The sequence below is a fragment of the Lepidochelys kempii genome, chromosome 10 (assembly GCF_965140265.1).
Source record: "Lepidochelys kempii isolate rLepKem1 chromosome 10, rLepKem1.hap2, whole genome shotgun sequence".
Lineage (NCBI taxonomy): Eukaryota > Metazoa > Chordata > Testudines > Cheloniidae > Lepidochelys > Lepidochelys kempii.
The window spans coordinates 62871208-62882731 of NC_133265.1; positions in this window are offsets into that span (position 1 = coordinate 62871208).

The window sequence follows — 11524 nt, forward strand, 5'->3', positions numbered from 1 at the left end:
TGTTGGAGTCGTTTAGTACGATCTGAGTCTCATTTCATCTGAAGTTTGGGAGTTTTGAGGAAGTGGCTGTCTCTGTACACTGTGTTATTGGGTATACTAGTATTTCCCAACCAGAGTGACTGAAGCGCCCAAGGTAGCCCACTTCTGTCACTGTCATCAGTGAGTTTTCGCTTTTCTTCCTACCAAAGGTCCTGCCACTTGTGCCTGAAATCTTTGAGTGTATGCAGTGAAGCTAAGGCTGTTACATTTCAAAATTGCATTTTTTATTCCCACAGGAAAATTAAGCTCAGATCCAGCATTTGCTTTTCAGTGAGGTGAAGTCAGGGCCTGCTTTTTTATCCAGCTTTCCAGCTAGATTGTCATGAAGCACATGGACATCTTAATGATTGGTCCTGTGGCTCAAACTGCTCTGCCCTTACTGGCTCCCGCTAACCATTAATAAAACAGCCTTCATAAGAGCTAGACATTAACCAAAGATGTTCCAAAATAGTTTTATTACTATGTTAGATCTATATTTATTTACTAAAAGCAGATTATTTTATAATTTTATGTGCATTGTACATAGAAAGTACACAATGGCTGATTCTTCTGATAACCATTGATATTTATGAGTGATGAAAGGATGGGTTGTGTGAAGACACTTTCCAGTGTCCCCATCATAGTTAGGACATTCATAACATTACACTGTAAATATTCATATTATTTAAGTAAATGACTACATGCCTTATTACACATAAATACCAGGGAAGTTGATTCCACAGGTATCCTTGATATTTACCAGTCTGTTTTAGGTGTGATCCTCATGTGGAGATAACTTTGTTGTCTATGGTTTGGTCAATGTTCTAGCAATGGGCACTGGCAAAGTGTTTGTTCCGGTTTTACTTACTGTAAGAGCTGAGTTTGATAATGAGATTTAATTGGTTTGGTTGTGAGAGTGAATGGAGCAACCTTCATGTTGGTAAATTCTTTTTTCTCTGAAAGTTCCCAAAAGGTAGTAACAAATGTTTACTTTTCCATCCCAAGAACTTATATACACATGTTCTTGCAGGGTTTCATTCTATCACCCCTCTTGTTCAATGTGCATGGACAGCCATTGAGAAGACAACAAAGCCCTGTGGTCTGCAAAGCTATCAATATGAAGACCCAGGGCTATCTTACTTTTTCATGAATGCAAGTGCTAGTGTCTCTGCTTAGAGAACAGAATTTTGTTCCCATGGGAAATTACAACATTTTGAAATTTGTTTTCCGTTTAATCAAAACAAAAAGTCAAAATAGAATAGAAATTCTGGAATAAATAATTAATTTGGAAACAACAAAATGTTTTGTTTCAATAATATTGAGACTTTTGTAAACAATGTCAAAACAGTATAATATAATATAAACTATTAAATGTAATATATAATATTAAAATAAGAGATCTATATAATAAGATTCCAGGATTGTTATTCTGGGTGTTACTCTGAAACCTAGAACGTCTGACTCATTGTGGAACAATGGAAACAGCTACAAGTATGGCTGAGAGCTCTTTTTTTTTAAATACCACCAGGTTCAATCATCATGGGGATTCACGGTAAGTTACTGTCCAATTTTTAAGTTCCCAGTCATTTTCAGCTTTTTTATACTTTATGACTTGCTCTTGAATTACACTCGGCTTCCATGTAGTATACAATAATGGGTTCCCCCAGTGTGCCACCTGGAACTGGGGTACCACTGAGCCCACCTGGGCTCTCTTTATACTGTACTGCTGTGACAGGCTCTAAAGCCTCCTCCAGCATACATACAGGTAGGGACACACCCAGCTGCAGCTACACAGAGATGCTGAGATCAGCTCTGCTCAGGAAGGCTTAGCTAAGGAACTACCCAGTTACTCAAGTGCACACACCACTTTGGAGGGTAAACCCAAAATTTAGAGGGTAAACCTAAAATATTTGATTTCAAGGTGTTCCTTATGCTCTACAAAGTCTTAAATGGATGGGAACCAGTCATTCAGAGATTGCTTTGCTTCCACTCCGTGTTCTGCATTTCTGGTTACAGTCTATTAAACCGATTTTGCAGTCAGGTTTTAAAATTCAGCTCTGGAGGAGCAGAGGCCGAGCTTTCTCTGTGGAGCACCCACACCTCTGGAATTCACTCTCTGTGGCAGTCCATCACCTCAGGCTTTGGTAGCTCCCAGAAGCAGGCAAGACTTTTTTTTTGTTTAGCCAGGTGTGCAATAAGCCAAGGAGACTGTCCTTGAAGCTGGGTAGGAGGATATTTTAATTCTGATAAAATTTGTGTGTGTCAAGCCAAGCCAGCTGTTAACAGCACGTGGGAAAATATGCACCTGGAATTTCTGTGCACAGTGCCCGGACTGTGTGTTTGGAAATGCACTGATGGCACAATCAGGTGTATAACTGGCCATTTGCAATTACAGCTTCCACGCAGGGGCAATATGCATGTGCAAGTGTGACCATCCAATCCATACTATATTCAATAGCAATCCTAGTTTGAAATCTTGTCAGAGAAGGGGATTCTGCAGGAAGGGTAAAAGAAGATTGGACCCAGGAGACTAGCCTGGCTGTTGAAAGAAGAGGAAGATACTGCATGGGGCGGAAGGGGAAGAGAGACAGATCTCCTGATCTGGGGAAAGAGTGGAGTGGGGTGTAGCATGGGGTTGTGGGGAGGGTCCCTGGTCCTGTGGTGGTGGAGGGAGGGGGATACACATGCAGGTGGTGGGGAAGGACCCCGGTCCGGTGGTGGTGGTAGAGGGAGGGGGATACACATGGGGATGGTGGGGAAGGACCCCGGTCCGGTGGTGGTGGAGGGAGAGGGGATACACATGGGGGTGGTGGGGAGGGTCCCTGGTCCTGTGGTGGTGGAGGGAGGGGGATACACATGGGGGTGGTGGGGAAGGACCCCGGTCCGGTGGTGGTGGAGGGAGAGGGGATACACATGGGGGTTGTGGGGAGGGTCCCTGGTCCAGTGGTGGTGGAGGGAGAGGGGATACACATGGGGGTGGTGGGGAGGGTCCCTGGTCCTGTGGAGGTGGAGGGAGGGGGATACACATGGGGGTGGTGGGGAGGGTCCCTGGTCCAGTGGTGGTGGAGGGAAAGGGGATACACATGGGGGTGGTGGGGAGGGTCCCTGGTCCAGTGGTGGTGGAGGGAAAGGGGATACACATGGGGGTGGTGGGGAAGGTCCCTGGTCCGGTGGTGGTGGAGGGAGAGGGGATACACATGCGGGTGGTGGGGAGGGTCCCTGGTCCGGTGGTGGTGGAGGGAGGGGGATACACATGGGGGTGGTGGGGAAGGTCCCTGGTCCGGTGGTGGTGGAGGGAGAGGGGATACACATGCGGGTGGTGGGGAGGGTCCCTGGTCCGGTGGTGGTGGAGGGAGGGGGATACACATGGGGGTGGTGGGGAAGGTCCCTGGTCCAGTGGAGGTGGAGGGAGGGGGATACACATGCGGGTGGTGGGGAAGGTCCCTGGTCCTGTGGAGGTGGAGGGAGGGGGATACACATGCGGGTGGTGGGGAAGGACCCCGGTCCGGTGGTGGTGGTAGAGGGAGGGGGATACACATGGGGGTGGTGGGGAAGGTCCCTGGTCCGGTGGTGGTGGAGGGAGGGGGATACACATGGGGGTGGTGGGGAAGGTCCCTGGTCCTGTGGAGGTGGAGGGAGGGGGATACACATGGGGGTGGTGGGGAGGGTCCCTGGTCCTGTGGAGGTGGAGGGAGGGGGATACACATGGGGGTGGTGGGGAAGGTCCCTGGTCCGGTGGTGGTGGAGGGAGGGGGGATACACATGGGGGTGGTGGGGAAGGTCCCTGGTCCGGTGGTGGTGGAGGGAGAGGGGATACACATGGGGGTGGTGGGGAGGGTCCCTGGTCCTGTGGAGGTGGAGGGAGGGGGATACACATGGGGATGGTGGGGAAGGTCCCTGGTCCGGTGGTGGTGGAGGGAGGGGGATACACATGGGGGTGGTGGGGAAGGTCCCTGGTCCGGTGGTGGTGGAGGGAGGGGGATACACATGGGGGTGGTGGGGAGGGTCCCTGGTCCGGTGGAGGTGGAGGGAGGGGGATACACATGGGGGTGGTGGGGAAGGTCCCTGGTCCGGTGGTGGTGGAGGGAGGGGGATACACATGGGGGTGGTGGGGAAGGTCCCTGGTCCGGTGGTGGTGGAGGGAGAGGGGATACACATGGGGGTGGTGGGGAGGGTCCCTGGTCCGGTGGAGGTGGAGGGAGGGGGATACACATGGGGGTGGTGGGGAGGGTCCCTGGTCCGGTGGAGGTGGAGGGAGGGGGATACACATGGGGGTGGTGAGGAGGGTCCCTGGTCCGGTGGTGGTGGAGGGAAAGGGGATACACATGGGGGTGGTGAGGAGGGTCCCTGGTCCTGTGGTGGTGGAGGGAGGGGGATACACATGGGGGTGGTGGGGAAGGTCCCTGGTCCAGTGGAGGTGGAGGGAGGGGGATACACATGGGGGTGGTGGGGAAGGTCCCTGGTCCGGTGGTGGTGGAGGGAGGGGGATACACATGGGGGTGGTGGGGAAGGTCCCTGGTCCTGTGGAGGTGGAGGGAGGGGGATACACATGCGGGTGGTGGGGAAGGTCCCTGGTCCGGTGGTGGTGGAGGGAAAGGGGATACACATGGGGGTGGTGGGGAAGGTCCCTGGTCCGGTGGTGGTGGAGGGAGGGGGATACACATGGGGGTGGTGGGGAAGGTCCCTGGTCCTGTGGAGGTGGAGGGAGCGGGATACACATGCGGGTGGTGGGGAAGGTCCCTGGTCCTGTGGAGGTGGAGGGAGGGGGATACACATGGGGGTGGTGGGGAAGGTCCCTGGTCCTGTGGAGGTGGAGGGAGCGGGATACACATGCGGGTGGTGGGGAAGGTCCCTGGTCCTGTGGAGGTGGAGGGAGGGGGATACACATGGGGGTGGTGGGGAAGGTCCCTGGTCCTGTGGAGGTGGAGGGAGGGGGATACACATGGGGGTGGTGAGGAGGGTCCCTGGTCCTGTGGAGGTGGAGGGAGGGGGATACACATGGGGGTGGTGGGGAAGGTCCCTGGTCCGGTGGTGGTGGAGGGAGGGGGATACACATGCGGGTGGTGGGGAAGGTCCCTGGTCCAGTGGAGGTGGAGGGAGGGGGATACACATGGGGGTGGTGGGGAAGGTCCCTGGTCCGGTGGTGGTGGAGGGAGGGGGATACACATGGGGGTGGTGGGGAAGGTCCCTGGTCCGGTGGTGGTGGAGGGAGGGGGATACACATGGGGGTGGTGGGGAAGGTCCCTGGTCCAGTGGTGGTGGAGGGAGGGGGATACACATGGGGGTGGTGGGGAAGGTCCCTGGTCCGGTGGTGGTGGAGGGAGGGGGATACACATGGGGGTGGTGGGGAAGGTCCCTGGTCCGGTGGAGGTGGAGGGAGGGGGATACACATGGGGGTGGTGGGGAAGGTCCCTGGTCCGGTGGAGGTGGAGGGAGAGGGGATACACATGGGGGTGGTGGGGAAGGTCCCTGGTCCGGTGGTGGTGGAGGGAGGGGGATACACATGGGGGTGGTGGGGAAGGTCCCTGGTCCGGTGGTGGTGGAGGGAGGGGGATACACATGGGGGTGGTGGGGAAGGTCCCTGGTCCTGTGGAGGTGGAGGGAGAGGGGATACACATGGGGGTGGTGGGGAAGGTCCCTGGTCCGGTGGTGGTGGAGGGAGGGGGATACACATGGGGGTGGTGGGGAAGGTCCCTGGTCCTGTGGAGGTGGAGGGAGGGGGATACACATGGGGGTGGTGGGGAGGGTCCCTGGTCCAGTGGTGGTGGAGGGAAAGGGGATACACATGGGGGTTGTGGGGAAGGTCCCTGGTCCAGTGGTGGTGGAGGGAGGGGGATACACATGGGGGTGGTGGGGAAGGTCCCTGGTCCGGTGGAGGTGGAGGGAGGGGGATACACATGGGGGTGGTGGGGAAGGTCCCTGGTCCGGTGGAGGTGGAGGGAGGGGGATACACATGGGGGTGGTGGGGAAGGTCCCTGGTCCGGTGGTGGTGGAGGGAGGGGGATACACATGGGGGTGGTGGGGAAGGTCCCTGGTCCGGTGGAGGTGGAGGGAGGGGGATACACATGGGGGTGGTGGGGAAGGTCCCTGGTCCGGTGGTGGTGGAGGGAGGGGGATACACATGGGGGTGGTGGGGAAGGTCCCTGGTCCGGTGGTGGTGGAGGGAGGGGGATACACATGGGGGTGGTGGGGAAGGTCCCTGGTCCGGTGGTGGTGGAGGGAGGGGGATACACATGGGGGTGGTGGGGAAGGTCCCTGGTCCTGTGGAGGTGGAGGGAGGGGGATATACATGGGGGTGGTGGGGAGGGTCCCTGGTCCAGTGGTGGTGGAGGGAAAGGGGATACACATGGGGGTTGTGGGGAAGGTCCCTGGTCCAGTGGTGGTGGAGGGAGGGGGATACACATGGGGGTGGTGGGGAGGGTCCCTGGTCCGGTGGTGGTGGAGGGAGAGGGGATACACATGGGGGTGGTGGGGAGGGTCCCTGGTCCTGTGGAGGTGGAGGGAGGGGGATACACATGGGGGTGGTGGGGAGGGTCCCTGGTCCTGTGGAGGTGGAGGGAGGGGGATACACATGGGGGTGGTGGGGAAGGTCCCTGGTCCGGTGGAGGTGGAGGGAGGGGGATACACATGGGGGTGGTGGGGAAGGTCCCTGGTCCGGTGGTGGTGGAGGGAGGGGGATACACATGGGGGTGGTGGGGAAGGTCCCTGGTCCGGTGGTGGTGGAGGGAGGGGGATACACATGCGGGTGGTGGGGAAGGTCCCTGGTCCGGTGGTGGTGGAGGGAGCGGGGATATATATGGGGGTGGTGGGGAGGGTCCCTGGTCTGGTGGTGGTGGAGGGAGGGGGATACACATGGGGGTGGTGGGGAGGGTCCCTGGTCCTGTGGAGGTGGAGGGAGGGGGATACACATGGGGGTGGTGGGGAAGGTCCCTGGTCCTGTGGAGGTGGAGGGAGGGGGATGCACATGGGGGTGGTGGGGAAGGTCCCTGGTCCGGTGGTGGTGGAGGGAGCGGGGATACACATGGGGGTGGTGGGGAAGGTCCCTGGTCCGGTGGAGGTGGAGGGAGGGGGATACACATGGGGGTGGTGGGGAAGGTCCCTGGTCCAGTGGAGGTGGAGGGAGGGGATACACATGCGGGTGGTGGGGAAGGTCCCTGGTCCGGTGGTGGTGGAGGGAGCGGGGATATATATGGGGGTGGTGGGGAGGGTCCCTGGTCCGGTGGTGGTGGAGGGAGGGGGATACACATGGGGGTGGTGGGGAAGGTCCCTGGTCCGGTGGAGGTGGAGGGAGGGGGATGCACATGGGGGTGGTGGGGAGGGTCCCTGGTCCGGTGGTGGTGGAGGGAGGGGGATACACATGGGGGTGGTGGGGAAGGTCCCTGGTCCAGTGGAGGTGGAGGGAGGGGATACACATGGGGGTGGTGGGGAGGGTCCCTGGTCCGGTGGTGGTGGAGGGAGGGGGATACACATGGGGGTGGTGGGGAGGGTCCCTGGTCCGGTGGTGGTGGAGGGAGGGGGATGCTGCCTGGGGCTCGAAGGAGCAGGGAGGCTGGAGGTGGGCTAGACCCCTAATACTAGGACCCCCTGGACTTCTCGGAGCATCCTCTCCCTGTCCGAACTACGAGTCCCAGCGTGCTCAGCACTCGGCGCTGGGATTGAGGTTGCGCAGCCGCCGAGCTGGGGAGTGACCTGCCTGTTGACAGCGCTGTTTTGGGGAGGGCTGGCTCCGCGGCTCGGGCAGACGGACTGACGGCTGGCTGCACACCCGGTGACAGGCAGGCAGAGACCTTGCAGAGGGGTAAGCCCGCGATCCCTTGCCCAGTGCCGCGGGCACGCTGCCTCCCCCTCCCGGGCAGGGATGCATCTCCGCCAGCCTCCCGCAGAGACACACAGGCACCGGTGCGGTCCATCTCCGCGCGCTCTGCCTAGCGGAGCCCCTGCCCTTTCCGCATCCCCGGAGAAGCCGTGCCCCGGCTGCCGCGCGGCGTAGGAGGGGTCTTGCAGCGCCCTGAGCTGCACGCAGCCAGCTGGGTGGTGCTGCCTCTTAGGATGCTCTAGTTGAGCACCAGCTGCGGCTGGAGGAGACTGCATGGGTGTGATTGCCACCGACCGGCTCGGCTGATTGCATTGCGGGAGAGAGAGGGAGAGGGAGAGTGCTGTGTGTGTGTGAGAGAGAGATGTTCGGCAGGGATGAAAAGGGAGCGGTGGTCGGATTGTACAATTAAAAGGACCTTGCAGGGACTCCTACCTTAGTGTAATTGCCGCCCTGCATCGTGGAGTGGTGTCAAACCCTTTTCAGACATTCCTTCTGCCTGGAGCAGAGCTACAATCCCGCCTGCATGTGCTGAAAGCAACATGCTTAGTTCCCTGGTGCGTTAATGGTGGAGCGGTCGGTTTGGTACAATGAACATTGCAATGTCTTGTTTTTAAACTCCATCCCCAATCCCCTGCAAATACACTTTCACAATATAATGTAATGCTTTCAAATTAGAGTGACTGATTTAAAGTGTTGATTTAAAAAACATTAAAGTTCAAATCAGTCTGCGGAATGTCTGTCCTTTAAAAATATAGGCAGAATAAGTAATAATTTATTTTTAAAGGGTAATTTTAAAAATAAAAATATATTTAAATTTCCTCCCTGCATGTATCCCAGGTACTAAGTGCATTACAAAACTTAGAGCAAACAATGTTAAAATATGAAAACATGGTAAAGTTTTTTTAAATAAGTGAGAATATATCTGCCTTTCCTTGATGCTCATATTCCTTTTATACATAAAATCAGACTGATATACTGTCTTTAGATCTGGTCTCTTGGCTTTGAACAATTAAGAATATGTGATTTAAAGACAGGACTCAGTAATGTGATATTGGTTTAATGATATTTCTAAGTGTTTGATGAAGGAATGTTTTCCTCTGCCTTGGACTATTCTCATCATTATCTGTGACTCTCCTGTATTTCTGCTATCTCCTTTTTGAGATATGATGACCAGGAAAATGAACAAGTGATTGAGGTTGGAGTGTACCACTAATTTAGATAATGGCATTATAATATTTTCAATATTATTCTCCACTATTTGCATCCTAACAGGCATTTGCTTTTTTGATTGCTGCTGCACATTGACTAGAGGTCTCCATTGGTTTGTTCACAGTGAGGCTCAGGTCTTTTTCTGAATTGTTACAGTTAATTAAGAAGCCAGTAAGGTATGTGCGAGTAGTTCAAATAATTCCTTTCACTGTGAATGACTTGCTTTTGCCAACATTAATTGCATCTGCTATCATGTTGTCCATTCACCTAACTTGGCCAGGTCCCTCCCCAGAGTCCTCTGAAAATGCTGCCACCTATTTGCTCAATTCCTTTTCCAGAACATCATTTTTCATTTTCAAAATTTTACAGTTCCCAGCAGGCAAACTCTGTGGACCTTTGCTTACTTACCTTTGCAAGTTGTTTGCAGAAATTGTAAACAAGTATGGAGTAAGATTTATTTTCACCTGGTTCCATGTTTCTCTGTGTCTGGTGATCTTCCTGACTTGAGGCTGAGGTGGCTTGCAGGGTCTTGGGCTGAATGGCATCAGGTAGCTACCCTCATCAAATACAATTGCATATGCTGGGGCTGTGATGGAGGTTAACTGGTACTCTTCATCCAGTACACACAGCATGCCTCCGCCTGTGAAGCAATGTGATCATAGGTTCTGTTTAATGTGGAGTTTGATCTACATTAGTTTGTAAAAGACAAATTATACTGGGATATTTGTTCATCCATCTTTACTATAATTATCTCAGGCGGCAGCTGGATCCAGAGGTCTGACAATCGTAATTATAAGGCAGGGGAATCTGGGGATGGGCACGGGCAAACAAGCAGCACTCTTTAGATAGCTATGGTCAGTGAGAATAGAACAATAATTATAATATCATGATACATTTTTCATATTAACGTTACTGACATGGACAAAAATCAATAGTCTTGTCTGTTCCAGGACCTGCCATCTCTGTTATAAAATTTAAAAGTACTCTGTATATTTCAATGCAGAGCTCCTCATGCTATTTATTGCTGTAGTTATCAAGTTGTACACATCACAGATGGTTTCTATTCACTGGTTAGCAGCTAAAATGCACAAAACCACATACAGTAACTTCTTGCTTAATGTGGTAGTTATGTTCCTGAAAAATGAAACTTTAAGCGAAATGATGTTAAGCGAATCCAATTTCCCCATAAGAATTAACGTAAATAGGGGGGATTAGGTTCCAGGGAAATGTGTTTTTCCAGACAATACATATACACACTTATACACAGTATAAATTTTAAACAAACAATTTAATACTGTACACAGCAATGATGATTGTGAAGCTTGGTTGAGATGGTGGAGTCAGAGGGTGGGATATTTCTCAGGGGATGCCTTACTGCTAAATTATGATCTAGCACTCGGCTGAGCCCTCAAGGGTTAACACATTGTTATTAATGTAGCCTCACACTCTACAAGGCAGCATGAATGGAGGAGGAGACACAGCATGGCAGAAAGAGAGAGAGTGTGTGTGTGTGTGTGAGAGAGAGAGAGAGACACACACACACACACACATGCATTTCCCCTTTAAGTACGCTGACCCCACTCTAAGTACACTGCCTTTTTAACTAGATCAGCAAGTTGAGACAGCAGCTGTTGCCCGGAAGCTCCCTCCTTTCTGAGCACTGTGGTGTGGTGTAGTGAGCCCCGAGCCCCCCTCTCTGTGGAGATAAGGTACAGGAGCTGGGGAGAGGGAGGGGGGGAAGGTGTGGGACGCCCTGACTTTAGCACCCCTCGTCCCCTCCCCCTCGCACATCAAGCAGGAGGCTCCTGGGAGCAGCTCCAAGGCAGAGGGCAGGAGTAGCACATGGCAGGGGGGAGGGGCAGCTGAACTACCCAGCAATTGATAGCTTGCTGCCTGGCTGCGCAGAAGGAACTTAGGGGAGCTGATGTGGGGCTGCCGGCCCACCCTAGTTCCAAACTAGCTCCAGTGGCTGCACTTCTTGCAAGCAGTGGAAAAAGAAGGCAGCTGCCAAACAACGTTATAAGGGAGCATTGCGCAACTTTAAACGAGCCTGTTCCCTAATTGATCAGCAATGTAACAACGAAACAAAATGTTAACCGTTAACTGAGGAGTTACTGTAATGAGAAGTGAGCTATAGCTCACGAAAGCTTATGCTCAAATAAATTTATTAGTCTCTAAGGTTCCACAAGTACTCCTTTTCTTTTTGTGGATACAGACTCACACGGCTGCTACTCTGAAACTGTAATGAGAAAGGAAAGCACAGGGGAAACACAATAACTTTTTTTTTTTTTTTAAGGAGTAATCTGATAATTACCATTATCGATGATCACTTTTCTGCTGACAACAATGTATAGTTATAGCCCAGCCTTTAGTTCAGGATCTGTTCACCTTCTCAGATTGAGAAACATCTTGTTGAATGAGTAGGTCCATTGAAATTACTGAGGCTACTCAAGGAACAAGGTACTACTCAATGAAAGGAAG